This window comes from Protopterus annectens, chromosome 13.part0, assembly GCF_019279795.1.
Source record: "Protopterus annectens isolate FY-2018-M chromosome 13.part0, PAN1.0, whole genome shotgun sequence".
Classification (NCBI taxonomy): Eukaryota; Metazoa; Chordata; order Ceratodontiformes; family Protopteridae; genus Protopterus; species Protopterus annectens.
The window spans coordinates 1,157,515,194-1,157,535,660 of record NC_056747.1 but is presented as its reverse complement, the minus strand read 5'-3'; the positions used below and the strand labels follow the sequence as shown (position 1 = coordinate 1,157,535,660).

General features: G+C 41.4%; 1 protein-coding gene across 2 annotated transcripts in view; it reads left to right on the top strand.

The window, feature by feature from the left end:
* Positions 1-20,467, top strand: part of MPP2 (MAGUK p55 scaffold protein 2) — a 1,397,885-nt gene that overhangs the window by 554,882 nt on the left and 822,536 nt on the right. The window lies entirely within an intron of this gene.

Below are 20,467 nucleotides of genomic sequence, written 5' to 3'. Positions count from 1 at the left end.
GCTATGTCTGTGCTACTGCAGAGCATCATATCTACCTGTATTGCTGGCGATATAAGCAGTATCCAGCTATGTCTGTGCTAGTGCAGAGCATCATATCTACCTGTATTGCTGGTGATATAAGCAGTATCCAGCTATGTCTGTGCTACTGCAGAGCATCATATCTACCTGTATTGCTGGCGATATAAGCAGTATCCAGCTATGTCTGTGCTTCACAAGACATTAGTAGCGCATGCCGGAGATGTACATCTGATTACCTGCATGTATTTGGGAGTAACTCCTGGGAAGATAACAAATAAATTAAATTTAAAGAATTAACTGCATAAACACACTAGATGGAAGTGCCTGTTTTCAATAGTACTCCAAGAGCAGTGCGTCACTAACTAAACTGTGCAGAATCGCATAGCAGGCAAATGGTAGCTAAAGGATGCAAACCCAGGACTACAGGATGAAACTCATTCCCAGTTCATAGCCTTGACCTTCTGTGGTCATGTTTTTCTGTACTGCAGATAATATTGTAACTCTGGCACCTGTTATAGCAGGAGAGACTGTCAAGTGCTGACAAGGACAGAACTGCTCACTGCTAGCGGAGCATCCTAAGTACTGAGTGCTCATATAGCCCTACTAAGCTGTTATACCCCTGCATTATGGCAGGGGGTCAAACATGGCAGGAGAGCAGCATGAAATAATGTTCAACAAATGGAAACTCCAGCATGTATTGAAACTGAGGGCTACTGGCCTCCCAGTTACCTCGTAACCTACTGGCGGAGTATCTTGCAATGGTACAGTCATGGCTTTGTATCATATTTAAACCCACCTCATGAGAGATGTTATTACACAGCAGACTATGCTTTTTGTGCAGAATTGCTTCATCACATATTCTTAACCTCCTTCATTTGTACAGCAACAATATAGTTGATTGTTTTACAGGAATCACTTCATTGCAGTACAGTGCGTATTGATTGTACAATGTTCTATGGCTGACATACTGTGGTAAATGTAACAAGCTTGGTAACAGTTTGAAATGTCAGGGGTTGCAATGCTGAGTCCTGGAATGTAGAGACTGAGTGAAGGAAAATCAAGCCTTACATATATTAAGCACAAGATTGCCATTTCGTGGAATATTCTCCTTTCTTGAGACACAGTGATCTCAGATTTGGCTTGTATAAGAGTTTGAGGGATGTGAGAGGAGGTTATCCCCGACGTCATGAGGTGCCGGGGGCTTGCCCTCCTTAAAAAAAAAAAAAAAAAAAGTTTAAAGGAGAAGAGAGATATTTTATATTCACTGTTTTCCTATATTTTTGGTATATTTTTTTCAGTGATTCGGGATTCGGTATTGCACGTCCTATCATTTCAATAAGGAAGCCAGCAGGCTTTCATGCATGTAGTCTGACATGGTGCTGTGCACACGGTCTGCTGCTGTATAGAAAATGCCTTCAGTGAGCAGGGGACATAGATGTATAAGGCCATCTTTCTGTTTCATGAAATTGAACCCTTCTGCAGAGGAGCTGCTGTTATAACTGTATGCAGGTTGTGAAATGATTCTTAACATAAACTGTATGGTCTGCACAAGGATGGCTGTTCTTTAACAATGTGCTGTGCAGCTAACATACTTGATGATTGCAGCAGCAGTTGTGGGGGTATCATGGTATGTACTACATGTTATGGAATCCATTTTCCCTTACTCTTGTTAGCGGTGACATTTGCGGGTGTCTCAGTAGCTTTTGGCTGTGAAATTTCTTGTTTATATTGATAAAAAATTTCCTTAAAATATTCCTTTTGGAATGCTCATCTTGTTGCACCCCATTTTTTTAGATTATATTGAGGGCTAACTCCTTCCCTAATGCATGTTCGTGCACACACATATTTGTATATGTGTATATCACTGCATCTCTCAAAGGAAGTTGCTTGCGTTTACTTTAAATATAACTGTTACAGAAAAGTATTGTTGCTGAGTCAAATGTCAGACCAGCTTTGCTTTACATATAATTCTGTATGCCCTAATGTCAACCTTCAAATTAAGTTTTGGAATGTTGCAAACAGCATGGCTTCTATGCTATGAATGTTGTACTTAAATCACTTCTTTACAGTCTCTGCAGATATTGCACTTATTTAATTCCATTTGTGTCTGGATTATCACAGTTGTATGTCCAGTGTATTATATGATTTAATCCTTGCCCTTATGGCTTGGGTCATGGCTGAAAAGGGTCTGTCAACCAATTTACTTAGCTGGTTAACAAGATTAAAAAATAAATACATTTATAGTTCTATATTTATCCAGCTGTGTGTGTGTGTGTGTGTGTGTGTGTGTGTGTGTGTGTGTGTGTGTGTGTGTGTGTGTGTGTGTGCACTCGTACGCAGGGAAATTCTGGGATTGATGTTTTCTTTAAAGGGCAATTCTGGGATTGATGTTTTCCTTAAAGGGCTTGTGTGCATATATTAAGCCCAAGGTTCATAGGATTATTGCAATTATATTCAGTGAGTTGAAACAATGAATAACTTGTAGAGATTATTTCAGCCAAGCATGCTCCCTGGGGTATCTCACTTACACTGCTGGGCAAGAGGGTATTAAAAAGCATAATTTCTAAGCATCAGTGCTGGCAGAGAGTTTCTTGTTGTCACGTCTGTTACAAGTTATTATTAAAAAGAATCACAAGCCGGTTTCCAGTTTGCACAGGTGTCCTTTGGCAGTATGCATCATATGCAGATTACCTGAATGAAGACGTCTGTTCCCCCAGGATGCCCTGCTGCATATATATATATATGTTGTTGTGTCTTTCGGCTTTTCCCGGTTAGGGGTCACCACAGCGGAACTCCGGTCCACTAATGATTGGCAGTAGATTTTTACGTGCCGAGTTGCCGGCCCTGATGCATAACCTTCAATGAAGGTATGCTCATTCACGCATGTCTCCATGCAGGTGTTGCATTATCTCACTTGGTCTGAAAAATAACACGTCAAAAAACACAGAGGTCTGTTGTATCTGTTTGCAGTCATGTGCTTGGATATGCTTGTTACCAAGCATAGTTCCACAGGGATTAGCTAACATGCTAAATAAAAGAGGTCATATACATTTTCTTTTTTTTTTAACTCTTTGTGAAGCTATGCATTTAATAGTTTTTCAAAAGTACAGAATCATGTTTATAATAAGACTATGTTATCAGTCAGCTGTCGAAGTTATGACTTTTCTTCACTAAAACAAGCCATTATTCGCAGATAATGTGGAGGTAAAGCCAGAGGAAATCCCTCGTTATGTAGCTTTTACACATGAAAAATACTAGTCTCCCTTGAAAGCTGATGACCACAGACAGTATTTGAGAAAATTGGCCTTTACCCATGTTTATCTTCTAGGACTATCTGTAGTCTCTGAAGTTACCAATGCTGTTTGTTTCAAATGGTTGACCAACTGAATTTTCCGCATAAAAGATCAATTAGCACTGGATAGTATTTTTGTAACACTATCAGTCAGTAACCTAACAATGTCATTTTTATAGTTCTCTGCATAATCTGTCTGTTAGATTTCCTGCTCTGTATATGGCAGTACAAATGTTTGTAGAAGCTTGTTATAGCAAACTTCTTGCATGACCACATCATGTCCTGTGAAGCATCTTTTTCACATATCAGTCTAACAGTCTTGTGGCTAGAGAGGATTAGGTAATTATCTTCCATATTAGGAAAATCTGTAGGAAAAAGGTGCTAATGCTATTACTGAAAATTACAGTTGAGCAGCTTACTTGGACCCACCTTCAAATACATTCCAAGAGCTCCTGCTTCCCAAAAGGACCATCCATCCTCAACCCCTTTTCCCATTTTGCACACATGAGGTCAGGGCGTCACTTCAACAGTGATAATCATCTCGAGCCAAGGTTTACACTGCTAGGTGGCTTGCCCTGCTGCTATAGTTCATTCTTACCACTCACTTGCACACACACACTCACACTTATGGCCATTTTAGAGTGTCTGTTCCATGTGCTGCATGTCTTTGGAATGTGGGAGGAAACCGGAGCACCAGAAGAAAGCCACATGACTGCAGAGAGGGCATGCAGACTCCATACAGAAAAACCCCAGCTGAGAAATGAACCTGAGAAGCTCTTGCTGTAAGATGAGAACACCATCCACTGCCCCACCACTGGACATATCACCTAAACTCTCTCCAAAGCCTTTACACTTAATGTCTCTCCCAGCTTATGCACCATTCTGTAATTGCTTGTTAGTTATACTGTATATATGGAAATATAAATGTACTACAGTGCTTGTGTGTTCTTTCTCACTCTACTTGTCTACTCCGATTGTCTTTTAAATGCTATTATTTTTTTATTTTACCTGAAACTGTATTTTTTTCTTGTTCATACCTCTCAACCGCTATAATTTTGTCCCTCAGATTTACCTTGCTCCTTCTTAGATTTATAGTGTTCCTCATAAAGTCTGACCTGTTTGTGAAATATATAATGTATTAAATGCATGATTATACCATGATCTCTTTAAAACGCACGCCTGCTGGATTGGCCAGCGCGTTAAATTGATGTTACTAACGGAAAAAGTCCGGCTTCCTTTGCTTTTTTCCCCTTCCATTAGTATAACTCTAACACTTTTTAATGGTATTGTTTTCAAACATAATGGGTTGTAGAATAGGTTAAAATATGTTAACAGAGATTTAATATTTAAATATAAGTAACGCCGCTATGCTAAACCATAACTATCATAAACAATAGCTTAGAAGCAGAAGCAGTTTTAAAATAAGCAACAGTCTTTCATATTGCTTATTTTGTGTTTATCTCGCTTATGTTAAAATCATTTAAAAATATAAGAGAGAAAGTTCCGGAGATTAAAACTTCCATGTAAACATATCATTGTGCCTCTGAAAACAGTAGAGATCATTTAATACAGCGAACTGCCAGCTCTGATGTATCGTGCAGGCGGGCAGTATGAGAGTATTATATTATGCCATTATTCGTGCAGGCGTAATATGCGAGGATAAATAATGTCATGTATTAAAGTAAAAACTTCCACTTTTAACTGGTATAATTTCATGGTTTAATGGTCCTTGTTGAGTACCAAACCACGCCAAAATTTAGGCTAATTCATTTTCTGGCAATTGTATTGGGTTCATGCTCGGTAATAAAGCATATATAAAGATTTACTAGTGCTAACTATCATGAAAAATAAGAAAATGCTCTTCTTTTTGGCCCTCTGCTATGATTTTTAAAGGCCAGTACTATAACGTTTAATACTTGAAAGTTGAGATGCATGAGCTTTGCTCTCTGTACATACCACAACCATTGCACTAGTTTATCATCTAACTGAGAATGTATTTTCACCTTCTTGTGTCTGCATTTAGTCAGTTATGATCAGTGCACTACCCTGGTGAACAAACATAAATAAAAATTCATTTAGAAGAGGAAATTATTCTACATTTGTTTGCCAGCAGAATCAGACTGTAAGCTATCTAGTCTGCCATCTAAGATAATTGAATTGTCTACCTCTCTTCCATTCCTACCTTCATCCCAATCTGTTTTGTAACTCTCCAGTGCAGTTTTGAATGCCTCAGTGGACTCCCTCTCCACCTTCCATTGTAGAACTGCTTCTACACATGCACAAACCTTTCTGCAGATCAAGAGAGTAGTTAGTCTCAATAATCTGCTGCCACTACCTCTTTTCTTACCTCTGTCCATCCTTTTTAGGATCATGTATCATTGACATGATCTTGTCCACCTGTGTAATGTCTTTTGCCATGTAGTGAAAATAGTTCCAACTCATCTGCTTTCTGGTCATGTCCTTTTTCTGCTTGCATCCCCTGCAGCTCTATGGTAGTTTTCCTTTGGACTTCTTTAGAAATGTGATGTCCTTCTACTTGTATGGCCTCCAGAACTGCACACAGTACTCAGGACATGGCCAGACAAAGACACAGTGGAGCAGAAATATTACAACCTCGCTTTTGCAGTCTATCCCCCTAAGGATACATCCAAGCATTCTGTTTACTGCTTCCATTGCCTTCTGATTTTGTTCTTGGTGGTTTGTTCAGGAGATAGCAACACTCCCAGACACTTTTTCTGCTCTCTTGCCATCAGTTTCACCACAAATTATACTTCAGAGCAGGATTGCAGTGGCCCACGTGTAGTACTTTGCATTTTTCTGCACTGAGCCTCAACTGCCAGCTTTCTACATTTTGTCACTTTTTCCAAGTCTTTCATTCGACTCCGTCTCACACCATCCATTACTGTACTTGCCTTGGAGTCATTATGGAAGAAGATGATCCTGTTCTGTGTTTCCTCAAGAATATTTGAAATGCACACATTCAGGACTACTGGACCCTGAAAACTTCATGCGTCATTTTCCTTATTTCTGTCACCATCCATCTCACCACAGTCCTCAGAGTCCTACCCTTCACTCTTCAGCAGCCCAGCTCCTCAGCCTTGGTCCCATCCCCAACACCTCCAGTTTTGCTAGTAGGTGCCTGTGGGGCATTAAGTCAATGGCCTTGATAAAGTCCAAGTTGACCATATCTACCAATACTTCCTTGTTATATTCTGCTGTAACACAAACATAAAACTAGATTTGATTAGATTTACCTGACAGTCATTGTGGTTATGAAGCCGTACTGATCATTGCCTTTTAGGAAAGCAACCTTTCCCTCTGGATTCTCTCCTCTTCTTCCTGACACTGTTGTTAGGCTAACATATAATTTCCTGTTTTTTTCTACCCCTCCTCTGCACAAGGAATTGCATTATATGTTCTCTGGACCTCTGGGTGTTCTACTTTGGAAAGTGATCTATTAAAGAGCTCCCTCTGGGATCTGCCAGCATACTATTCAGATTCCCAAGGACCTTGGCTGACCACTCATGGGATCCTTGTACTTGAGGTTTCCTAAGAGTAGTCATTTCTATTTCCACCCAACTTTTTTCTCTCCAGGTTTCTGTCCTGTGCTAAGTTCTGCTTTATCTACCTTCCAACATGGCATTTTCTGCTTGATACCTTCTTGAACACAGAAATATAATATATTTTTATTCAGTATTTTTGCTATTTTCCTGCCTTCTATGGATCTCCCTAGTGTCCCTGCTTAACCTGGCCTGCTCTCTTCCATCCATCTACATTTCTGCTGTGTAATTAAAAAGTATTGATGCCCTCACTACCTCTACTTCAGCTTTATCTCGTTTTTCACCTTTGCTACTCTCATCATCTTTGTTACCTTTCAAATTCCCTTGCTGTACTGCGCCTCCTCCAGCCCTGTTACTATCCACCTCTTGTATGCACCATATTTTTCATTCATTGCACATTTCTGTGTTATCTGTTTGGTGCTCTCTTTTTGCTTGTGTGGCTCTTTCTCAAACCATTGTCCATACTCCTGCGTACTCCATCCTTGACTTATTTCCATAGTTTTCCATCAGTCTTCCAGCTGAGCATAATCCCTGCATCTAAAATCCCACAGCAGCATGTTTGCCTTGATATAGTCATCCTCTTCTTCCTCACTATAAAGTCACAAGGTGGCACGATCATTGTTGGTTAATATCAGCTTCACCTGGACATTCGTGACCATCTCTGTCTTTGTTAAGCCAGCATCCCCAATTCTATCCTTTCTTGTACAGAGTTACACCAGTTAGATAAGCCATCTTAATTCAAACTCCTCACTCATCTGATGCTGCTGCTGAAAGTGGATAGTGCAGAAGTGCTTTGGGACTGGAAACTGGCAAATACAGCATGCTTATATAAAGGGGAAGAGGCTGCAAGAAAAAAGACACTGGCGAACTATAGGCCTGTTAGCCTAACAACAGTGGCACAGAAAGCCAGGGGGAACCATCCCAAGGGAAAGTCTGGTACAGTTTTTACAGGACAACAATCTTCAAGGCAGCAACCAACATGGGCTTACAGCCAGAATGAACTGTCAGTCAATATTGATCCATTTTTCTGACTGGGCTACAAGTGAACTTCGCAGGAGAGTGCCAGTTGACATGTTTACCTCAACTTAGCAAAGCCTTCGTTCAATTATTTACTTATTTATTTGCTTTTGTTTACTGAGAAAGTCCTTTGAATCTATTTACACAAGAGACTGACAAGGAAACTGGAAGGGTTGAGATAGGATTAAGACTGAGCAGCTGGATTGCTCCAGAATGGAGTGGTCAGCTATAGAATGTTGTGGTGAGAAAGATGATAGGAATTAGGAAAGTGACTAGTGGAGTATTAGAAAGGTCTGCTTTGAATCCCATACTCTTCAGTGTGTCTGTGTCAGACTTATCTGGACAACACAGTACAAGACTAGCCTCTTGGCTGAAGACACAGAAAGTGATGTAGCAGTGTAGGATTGGGGGGGACGACTAGGGAAGGATTTGGAAAGTCTAACCGATCTATAAGCTAAAGAACTGGGCAAAAAGTGGCAGTTAAAATTCAAAGCCAACATATGCCAAACACTGTTGTGGGGCCACAACACCTTTGATGTGAAATGCAATCTGGGGGATGGAGCTGATGAAAACAGAGCAGGAAAAGGATGTACAGGTGTTGACCATACCTGGAATGGATCCCCAGTAGCAGAATGAGTGAGCGAGAGAGAGATAAGAGGGTGGACTCATAACAACAAGCAAATCTGGTGGTGTGTATGCAATACTGGTGGTGTTAACTCTAGAAGCTGATATGGAGGGGTGGTCTTGATAATCTTCTCTTCCTTCAGCATACTGGATACTGGCACAGGTAATTTCTCTGAGACTGCAACTTACACCTCCCTCTCCTGCATTCTATAGCCTTATCCCAGATCACTGGTGCCTCCTTGTGACACATCTATTCCCCCTGTCCCCTTCGTAGCTACCCTGTTCACCTCCTTCCATGTCTTACTAAGTCTAAACACTGAAAACAGCCTCACTGTGATCTGATATTTTCTTTCTCCTTGCCACAATTCTTATTTCCCTTGATGACAGTCTCTCCACTCACGAAAGCTGTCTTGATTGTCACCTACACTGACTCTCATCTTTGGGGTATCACTGTCTTCATCATATGCCCCACTGGTTGCATTGTCTCCCCTCAGGTACCTCATCATTTGATACTGGATTGTTGGTTCTGATACCTATTGGATCAGGTTGTGTTTTTTTCCTTTTGTAGTCCTCTCTTTCACATGTCAAGTTTTTCTCTGTTCTCTCACTTATAGTAGCACATTAGTGTTGACTATGTCGAAAATATGATAAAACTATTTTTTCAGCGGTTGGTAATTTCATATTGCAACTTCTCAATGCCATGGTTAATTTTACCAACTGTCTGTTATTGTCCTTGATTAAAATAGCCATCAGCTCAATTCCATTCTTTTTAAAAAATTCCAATAATTCACTGTGCATTATTGAACCATATTCTGTACTGTTGGGGAGCATCCACACCCTCAAACCTTTGGGGACAATGCATGCTGCTGTACTGTTGTAAAAAAGCATTGTCAAGTTGCAGACTCATAAATGTGTATAAAAGATCTGAAAACCACATTACGTTTGTCTTTCAGTGTATCATTGTTTACAGACCCACCTCCAATATTTAATGTAGGTTCCTTTACCAACCGCTCATGCAAGGCTGTTTTACTGTGAGTGAATCGACCATTGCAAACCGATCAGCTGGGGGAAATCATGATGCAAGCATATATTTTCAGTTTGTTTGCAGATTGCTCTTTACATTTATCCTTGGCTTTGCTTACTGTATCACAATAATTTGGTTCCTGACTCTTCTCCCCATCCGGTTTCAAAACTAACTGGTAACTAGTTTAACAAGAATTGGCAGACCACGGGAATTTGAATTACTCTTCTTATTCATTGGTGCAGCTCTAGCTGAGCCTTCAAGTAGTTCCTGGAAAGACATCTCAAAGAAACTAAAGTAGTAAAAGAAATGCTTCACAGTGTAATCAAGCAAACAATCCAAAAAATGCTGTGGTTATACATTCTAACAACCAATAGGTTCATAGATTAGTACTAGGCTAGCTGCCCTTGTGGACCATTTTAAGCCTAGCCAATTACCCAATGTGAGAATCAAACTCTGCACCTTATGTCTGAAAGGTAAACACCCTCACCATTACGCCAACCTCCCATTCTTCTAATTTGTAACCAGTGGAGATTGCAAATAAATAAATACATACGTAAATCACAAGAATTGAGCACTTTCATTCTACTTTGTTAAGAACTTAGTCAGAACTACATAGACTGACTCCATTTTGGTTTAAATAACCAGTGCAATCACATGACAAATGAAAACTTCTCCAATCCAGTCTTAAAGAGAGTCACCTCAAAAAATTCTAAAATGTCAGAACTTACTAGTTAAAATTCAAAACATATAAAAATGTAAAATGCAAACATAGTAAAAAAAAATATTTAAGTAGTCATTTATATACCATAATTTGCAAGTTTAGTGCCTTTAATAGTTTGACTATCTTAACAGAAATATATTCATTTAAACCTGGGGTCTGAGAGGCATTTAATGACAACTGCCAATGCAGTTCAAGGTATTCTACCCTTTTCTCTTATCTTCCATCTCTCTCAGAAATCTGCAACTTTTCCAAAAAAAAATGTTTAAGTTATTACATGCCCTTGAATGTTTCCCATTCCTTTTTTTATTGCATAGGTGTATTCATAAATCCTCATCCATAATGCACACGTAACCTTCCATGTGTAAAACTTAGGGCATATAAGACAAGATGCAAGGTAAACTAACCCTCATGTTGTACAATTGTATCTACCATGCAAAATAAAGTTTTCGAATAAGAGTGGCTGGTAATGTTTATACTGTCATAAATTATCCTACATTACAATCAGGCCCCACACTTGTACATCACCCTGTTTTTCTCAATGCTTCTTGTCACTTCACTGGTCCCTTTTTTTCAATAACCCATTAACACTTGTACTGTGTTTAGAGATAAAAGTAGGGGTTTACCTAGTTTCTGAGTTAGATCAGTGGGACTAAACACCCCTGATTAATTTTTGCAAAAAATCTTCTTTATCTCACTTGCACTGTGATTAAATGTGGAGATCATGGCATTAGATAGCTGGTTGTTCCTAGTGTTGTTTAATACCCCAAACTCAGAAGACCCTGAGTAGCCTAAAATTGTTTTTTTTTAAATTGTTCATTCTTCCCGAGACTACTTCAATGACTATGTTATTCACTAATTCATTGTGGAGTATGTCCTTTCCAAAAATATCTTGAATGACTGTCTGATGAAGCGTAGTAGTTGCTTCTGTAAAACTCACATTTAAAAAAAAGTTCTCTCTCTGCTATATATATCTGGTATATATGTTGTTTGTACTGGAAATAATGCTATGCTGATCTATCTAAAAAATTCATCTTGGTTGAATTTTTTTTATTTTTTGAAAACACAATTTGGCTTAACCTTTGGTGTGAGAGAGTGAGAGAGACTACTTTTATACCTTTCCAAAAATATCTTAAGTTTGTCTTGGCTCTAACAAGAACTGGCTATAATCGGATATGAACCTGGATAGCCTTACCATTTGCCCTTTTACCAGATTCTTTTTCTGCCACAAAGGTTGGTGGTTACTCCGGTAATGCAGCTAATCAGAGGAAAAAGTTGACTTCCTAAAAGAGGTTGATTCCCATCTACTGCATGTTGGGTTTTTTGAACCTGTAACATCCAGATAACTAATGTTGCTGTTACTCTTGTTACACGTAAAACTAAGAAAGCCTACACTGTTATTAATGGCTAGGAGAGATTTTCATTTGTCATGTGATTTCATTATAATATGAGTACTGTGGTTATTTAAATCAAAATGGAGTCTGTCTGTGTAGTTCTGATGAAGTTCTTAACTCTTAAATCTTGACATTTATTTACTTGTTTGTAATCAATTTCCACTGGATACAAATTCAAATGGGTTCTTGGAAGGTGCAACCACAGCATTTTTGGATTGCATTTTTTGAATTGACTTAGAAGGCCTGCTATCCCCAGACTGCCACACTTCAGAATTTTCTTTCATCTCACACAGATGCATGTTCATCTGTTGGCACACATCATGACATTTTGCTCCAGACAGGAGGGGATACATGGCCCCTCTGTTCCAGTCATTCCCTTTCTTCTGCTTGTACAATTTTGAAAGAGATCCTAGTATTCATATGAAAGTTCCCAAATTTGGTGCCTAAAATGCCAAACCTGTGATCATCATATCACTAGGCAGGATCCACATTGGCACTGCCTTTATTGCCCAAGAAGGGAGCACAATATGGAGAACTACCACACGTGTCAGCAATTCAAATCCAGCCAGGCACAGGAGATAGAGAGAAGCTCCAAGCCTTCATCCGCTCTTTAATAATCATGACTGTGGAGGTTGTCTAGCACAGACACCAAAGCAAAGTCTTTCATCCTATCCTGGATCAGTGCCAGACCTATAAGAGAAGATAAGATAACTGGAAGCAAGGCATTAGCCAGTACCTGCTCCAGTAAGTACCACCCATGAAGTAGTTTCTAATCTCCTTGGAAGGCATGAGCTCCCATTGACTAGCAAGTCGTCGAGATTGCATTCATTATTGGCTAGAGATAATAGGAACTCAAGAGGTGCACTCAGCAACCACAATGAGGGCTGCATCCTATGATGTCTACATTAAATGATCCACTTTAGAGTGTCTGAATCATGCCAGCAGCCAGATGGTTGGGATGGAATATTTCCTTGCATCCCAACCAAAGACTGAATTTGCACTCTGAACAAAAGCACGTAAACATTTACTTCCTCGTTTTGCCATATCTGTGGGTTAGCCTGCGTGGAACATATTCTGTGTTTTTAGTGGTTGTTTTTCTCATTCTGGCACAGTTTTGGATTTGATTTGATATTTTTCTTAAGCCTCCACCTTGCTTAAGCATTACTCACTTTGTAGGGCTGAGCAGTCCCCCAACTGGTTCTTCACCAGATAGAAACATGGGGACAACCCAGACACTGGATGTGCATGTGCTGCTGGATGTTTGATGGGACTTATCTTCATGGGCATGGGTGAATATGCATAGACAGCATGAATGTGTGTCAGTATCATGTCCTTCACAGACCATGACTGGGTATCAGTATCACATCCTTCACAGAGCATAACTGGGTATTAGTATCGTGTCCTTTACAGACCATTACTGGGTAACAGTATTGTGTCCTTCACAGAGCATGACCGGGTATCAGTATTGTGTCCTTCACAGAGCACGACCGAGTATCAGTATTGTGTCCTTCACAGAGCATGACCGGATATCAGTATCATGTCTTTTACAGACCATGACTGGGTATTAGTATCATGTCCTTCATAGAGCATGACCGGGTATCAGTATCGTGTCCTTCACAGAGCATGACTGCGTGTCCATATCATGTCTTTCACAGACCATGACCGGGTATCAGTATCATGTCTTTCACAGAGCATGACTGGGTATCAGTATCGTGTCCTAAACAGACCATGACCGGGTATTAGTATCATGTCCACCACAGACCATGACTGGATATCAGTATCATGTCCATCACAGAGCATGACTGGGTATTAGTATCATATCCTTCACAGAGTGTGACTGGATATTAGTACCATGTCCATCACAGACCATGACTGGGTATCAGTATCATGTCCTTCACAGAGCATGATCGGGAATCAGTATCATGTCCACCACAGACCATGACTGGGTATCAGTATCATATCCATCATAGAGCATGACTGGGTATCAGTATCATGTCCTCCACAGAGCATGATCGGGAATCAGTATCATGTCCATCACAGACCATGAGTGGGTATCAGTATCATGTTCTTCACAGAGCATGGCTGGGTATCAGTATCATGTCCTTCACAGAGCATGACTGGGAATTAGTATTGCCTCCTTCACAGACCATGACCGGGTATTAGTATCATGTCCTTCACAGAGCATGGCTGGGTATCGGTATCATGTCCATCACAGAGCATGACTGGGTATCAGTATCGTGTCCTTCACTAAGCATAACTGGGTATCAGTATCATATCCATCACCGAGCATGACTGGGTATTTCTATCATGTCCTTCACAGATCATGAACGGGTATCAGTATCATGTCCATCACAGACCATGACTAGGTATTAGTATCATGTCCATCACAGAGCATGACTGGGTATTAGTATCATGTACATCACAGAGCATGAGTGGGTATCAGTATCGTGTCCTTCAGAGAGCATAACTGAGTATTAGTATCATGTCCATCACAGAGCATGACTGGGTATCAGTATTGTGTCCTTCACTAAGCATAACTGGGTATCAGTATCATATCCATCACAGAGCATGACTGGGTATTAGTATAGTGTCATTCACAGACCATGACCAGGTATCAGTATTGTGTCCTTCACCGAGCATGACTGGGTATTTCTATCATGTCCTTCACAGATCATGAACGGGTATCAGTATCATGTCCATCACAGACCATGACTAGGTATTAGTATCATGTCCATCACAGAGCATGACTGGGTATTAGTATCATGTACATCACAGAGCATGAGTGGGTATCAGTATCGTGTCCTTCAGAGAGCATAACTGAGTATTAGTATCATGTCCATCACAGAGCATGACTGGGTATCAGTATTGTGTCCTTCACTAAGCATAACTGGGTATCAGTATCATATCCATCACAGAGCATGACTGGGTATTAGTATAGTGTCATTCACAGACCATGACCAGGTATCAGTATTGTGTCCTTCACAGAGCATGACTGGGTATTTCTATCATGTCCTTCACAGATCATGAACGGGTATCAGTATCATGTCCATCACAGACCATGACTGGGTATTAGTATCATGTCCATCACAGAGCATGACTGGGTATTAGTATCATGTCCATCACAGAGCATGAGTGGGTATCAGTATCGTGTCCTTCACAGAGCATGACTGTGTGTCCGTATCGTGTCCTTCAGAGAGCATAACTGGGTATTAGTATCATGTCCATCACAGAGCATGACTGGGTATTAGTATCGTGTCCTTCACAAAGCATGACTGCGTGTCCGTATCATGTCCATCACAGAATTTAACTGGGTATTAGTATCATGTCCATCACAGACCATGACCGGGTATCAGTATCATGTCCATCACAGACCATGACCGGGTATCAGTATTATGTGCTTCACAGAGCGTGACTGGGTATCAGTATCATGTCCAGCACAGAGCATGACTGGGTATTAGTCTCATGTCCCTCACAGAGCATGACTGGGTATCAGTATCGTGTTCTTCACAGAGCATGACTGGGTATTAGTATCATGTCCATCACAGAGCATGACTGGTATCAGTATCGTGTCATTCACAGAGCATAACTGGGTATTAGTATCATATCCATCACAGAGCATGACTGGGTATTAGTATCATGTCCATCACAGACCATGACTGGGTATGAGTATCATGTCCTTCACAGAGCATGACCGGGTATCAGTATGATGTCCTTCACAGAGCATGACCGGGTATCAGTATCACATCCTTCGCAGACCATGACTGGGTATCTGTATCGTGTCCTTCACAAAGCATAACTGGGTATTAGTATCATATCCATCACAGAGCATGACTGGGTATTAGTATCATGTCCATCACAGACCAGGACTGGGTATGAGTATCATGTCCTTCACAGAGCATGACCGGGTATCAGTATGATGTCCTTCACAGAGCATGACCGGTATCAGTATCACATCCTTCGCAGACCATGACTGGGTATCTGTATCGTGTCCTTCACAAAGCATAACTGGGTATTAGTATCATATCCATCACAGAGCATGATCGGGTATCAGTATTGTGTCCTTCACAGACCATGACCGGTATCAGTATTATGTCCTTCACAGAGCATGACTGGGTATCAGTATCATGTCCTTCACAGAGCATGACTGGGTATTTCTATCATGTCCTTCACAGATCATGAACGGGTATCAGTATCATGTCCATCACAGAGCATGACTGGGTATTAGTATCATGTCCATCACAGAGCATGACTGGGTATTAGTATCATGTCCATCACAGAGCATGAGTGGGTATCAGTATCGTGTCCTTCACAAAGCATGACTGTGTGTCCGTATCGTGTCCTTCAGAGAGCATAACTGGGTATTAGTATCATGTCCATCACAGAGCATGACTGGGTATTAGTATCGTGTCCCATCACAGAGCATGACTGGGTATCAGTATCGTGTCTTTCACAAAGCATGACTGTGTGTCCATATCGTGTCCATCACAGAATTTAACTGGGTATTAGTATCATGTCCATCACAGACCATGACCGGGTATCAGTATCATGTGCTTCACAGAGCGTGACTGGGTATCAGTATCATGTCCAGCACAGAGCGTGACTGGGTATTAGTCTCATGTCCCTCACAGAGCATAACTGGGAATCAGTATCATGTCCTTCACAGAGCATGACTGGGTATTAGTATCATGTCCATCACAGAGCATGAGTGGGTATCAGTATTGTGTCCTTCAAAGAGCATGACTGGGTATTAGTATCATGTCCATCACAGAGCATGACTGGGTATCAGTATCATGTCCTTCACAGAGCATAACTGGGTATTAGCATCATATCCATCACAGAGCATGACTGGGTATTAGTATCATGTCCATCACAGAGCATGACCGGGTATCAGTATGTTGTCCTTCACAGAGCATGACCGGGTATCAGCATCACATCCTTCACAGACCATGACTGGGTATCTGTATCGTGTCCTTCACAAATCATAACTGGGTATTAGTATCATATCCATCACAGAGCATGATCGGGTATCAGTATCGTGTCCTTCACAGACCATGATCGGGTATCAGTGTCATGTCCTTCACAGACCATGACTGGCTATTAGTATCATGTCCATGACAGAGCATGACTGGGTATCAGTATCATGTCCTTCACAGAGCATAACTGGGTATTAGCATCATATCCATCACAGAGCATGACTGGGTATTAGTATCATGTCCATCACAGAGCATGACCTGGTATCAGTATGATGTCCTTCACAGAGCATGACCGGGTATCAGCATCACATCCTTCACAGACCATGACTGGGTATCTGTATCGTGTCCTTCACAAAGCATAACTGGGTATTAGTATCATATCCATCACAGAGCATGATCGGGTATCAGTATCGTGTCCTTCACAGACCATGATCGGGTATCAGTGTCATGTCCTTCACAGACCATGACTGGCTATTAGTATCATGTCCATGACAGAGCATGACTGGGTATCAGTATCATGTCCTTCACAGAGAATGACTGGGAATTAGTATCATGTCCATCAGAGAGCATGACTGGGTATTAGTACCATGCCCATCACAGAGCATGACTGGGTATCAGTATTGTGTCCTTCACAGAACATGACTGTGTGTCCGTATGATGTCCTTCACAGAGCATAACTGGGTATTAGTATCATATCCATCACAGAGCATAACTGGGTATTAGTATCATGTCCATCACAGAGCATGACTGGGTATTAGTATCGTGTCCATCACAGAGCATGACTGGGTATCAGTATCATGTCCTTCACAAAGCATGACTGCGTGTCCATATCGTGTCCATCACAGAATTTAACTGGGTATTAGTATCATGTCCATCACAGACCATGACTGGGTATCAGTATCATGTGCTTCACAGAGCGTGACTGGGTATCAGTATCATGTCCAGCACAGAGCGTGACTGGGTATTAGTCTCATGTCCCTCACAGAGCATAACTGGGTATCAGTATCATGTCCTTCACAGAGCATGACTGGGTATTAGTATCATGTCCATCACAGAGCATGAGTGGGTATCAGTATCGTGTCCTTCAAAGAGCATGACTGGGTATTAGTATCATGTCTATCACAGAGCATGACTGGGTATCAGTATCATGTCCTTCACAGAGCATAACTGGGTATTAGCATCATATCCATCACAGAGCATGACTGGGTATTAGTATCATGTCCATCACAGAGCATGACCGGGTATCAGTATGATGTCCTTCACAGAGCATGACCGGGTATCAGCATCACATCCTTCACAGACCATGACTGGGTATCTGTATCGTGTCCTTCACAAAGCATAACTGGGTATTAGTATCATATCCATCACAGAGCATGATCGGGTATCAGTATCGTGTCCTTCACAGACCATGATCGGGTATCAGTGTCATGTCCTTCACAGACCATGACTGGCTATTAGTATCATGTCCATGACAGAGCATGACTGGGTATCAGTATCATGTCCTTCACAGAGAATGACTGGGAATTAGTATCATGTCCATCAGAGAGCATGACTGGGTATTAGTATCATGCCCATCACAGAGCATGACTGGGTATCAGTATTGTGTCCTTCACAGAACATGACTGCGTGTCCGTATCATGTCCTTCACAGAGCATAACTGGGTATTAGTATCATATCCATCACAGAGCATAACTGGGTATTAGTATCATGTCCATCACAGAGCATGACTGGGTATTAGTATCGTGTCCATCACAGAGCATGACTGGGTATCAGTATCATGTCCTTCACAAAGCATGACTGCGTGTCCATATCGTGTCCATCACAGAATTTAACTGGGTATTAGTATCATGTCCATCACAGACCATGACTGGGTATCAGTATCATGTGCTTCACAGAGCGTGACTGGGTATCAGTATCATGTCCAGCACAGAGCGTGACTGGGTATTAGTCTCATGTCCGTCACAGAGCATAACTGGGTATCAGTATCGTGTCCTTCACAGAGCATGACTGGGTATTAGTATCATGTCCATCACAGAGCATGACTGGGTATCAGTATCGTGTCCTTCACAGAGCATAACTGGGTATTAGTATCGTATCCATCACAGAGCATGACTGGGTATTAGTATCATGTCCATCACAGACCATGACTGGGTATGAGTATCATGTCCTTCACAGAGCATGACCGGGTATCAGTATGATGTCCTTCACAGAGCATGACCGGGTATCAGTATCACATCCTTCACAGACCATGACTGGGTATCTGTATCGTGTCCTTCACAAAGCATAACTGGGTATTAGTATCATATCCATCACAGAGCATGATCGGGTATCAGTATTGTGTCCTTCACAGACCATGACCTGGTATCAGTATTATGTCCTTCACAGAGCATGACTGGGTATCAGTATCATGTCCTTCACAGAGCATGACTGGGTATTTCTATCATGTCCTTCACAGATCATGAACGGGTATCAGTATCATGTCCATCACAGAGCATGACTGGGTATTAGTATCATGTCCATCACAGAGCATGAGTGGGTATCAGTATCATGTCCTTCACAAAGCATGACTGTGTGTCCATATCGTGTCCTTCAGAGAGCATAACTGGGTATTAGTATCATGTCCATCACAGAGCATGACTGGGTATTAGTATCGTGTCCATCACAGAGCATGACTGGGTATCAGTATCGTGTCCTTCACAAAGCATGACTGCGTGTCCATATCGTGTCCATCACAGAATTTAACTGGGTATTAGTATCATGTCCATCACAGACCATGACCGGGTATCAGTATCATGTGCTTCACAGAGCGTGACTGGGTATCATTATCATGTCCAGCACAGAGCGTGACTGGGTATTAGTCTCATGTCCCTCACAGAGCATAACTGGGTATCAGTATCATATCCTTCACAGAGCATGACTGGGTATTAGTATCATGTCCATCACAGAGCATGAGTGGGTATCAGTATCGTGTCCTTCACAGAGCATGACTGGGTATTAGTATCATGTCCATCACAGAGCATGACTGGGTATCAGTATCGTGTCCTTCACAGAGCATAACTGGGTATTAGTATCATATCCATCACAGAGCATGACTGGGTATTAGTATCATGTCCATCACAGACCATGACTGGGAATGAGTATCATGTCCTTCACAGAGCATGACCGGGCATCAGTATGATGTCCTTCACAGAGCATGACTGGGTATCAGCATCACATCCTTCACAGACCATGACTGGGTATCTGTATCGTGTCCTTCACAAAGCATAACTGGGTATTAGTATCATATCCATCACAGAGCATGACTGGGTATTAGTATCATGTCCATCACAGAGCATGACTGGGTATCAGTATTGTGTCCTTCACAGAACATGACTGCGTGTCCGTATCATGTCCTTCACAGAGCATAACTGGGTATTAGTATCATATCCTTCACAGAGCATGACTGGGTATCAGTATCATGTCCATCACAGACCCTGACTGGGTATGAGTATCATGTCCTTCACAGAACATGACTGGGTATCAGTATCATGTCCATCACAGACCCTGACTGGGTATTAGTATCATGTCCATCACAGAGCATGACTGGGTATTAGTATCATGTCCATCACAGAGCATGAGTGGGTATCAGTATCGTGTCCTTCACAGAGCATGACTGTGTGTCCGTATCGTGTCCTTCAGAGAGCATAACTGGGTATTAGTATCATGTCCATCACAGAGCATGACTGGGTATTAGTGTCGTGTCCATCACAGAGCATGACTGGGTATCAGTATCGTGTCCTTCACAAAGCATGACTGCATGTCCGTATCATGTCCATCACAGAATTTAACTGGGTATTAGTATCATGTC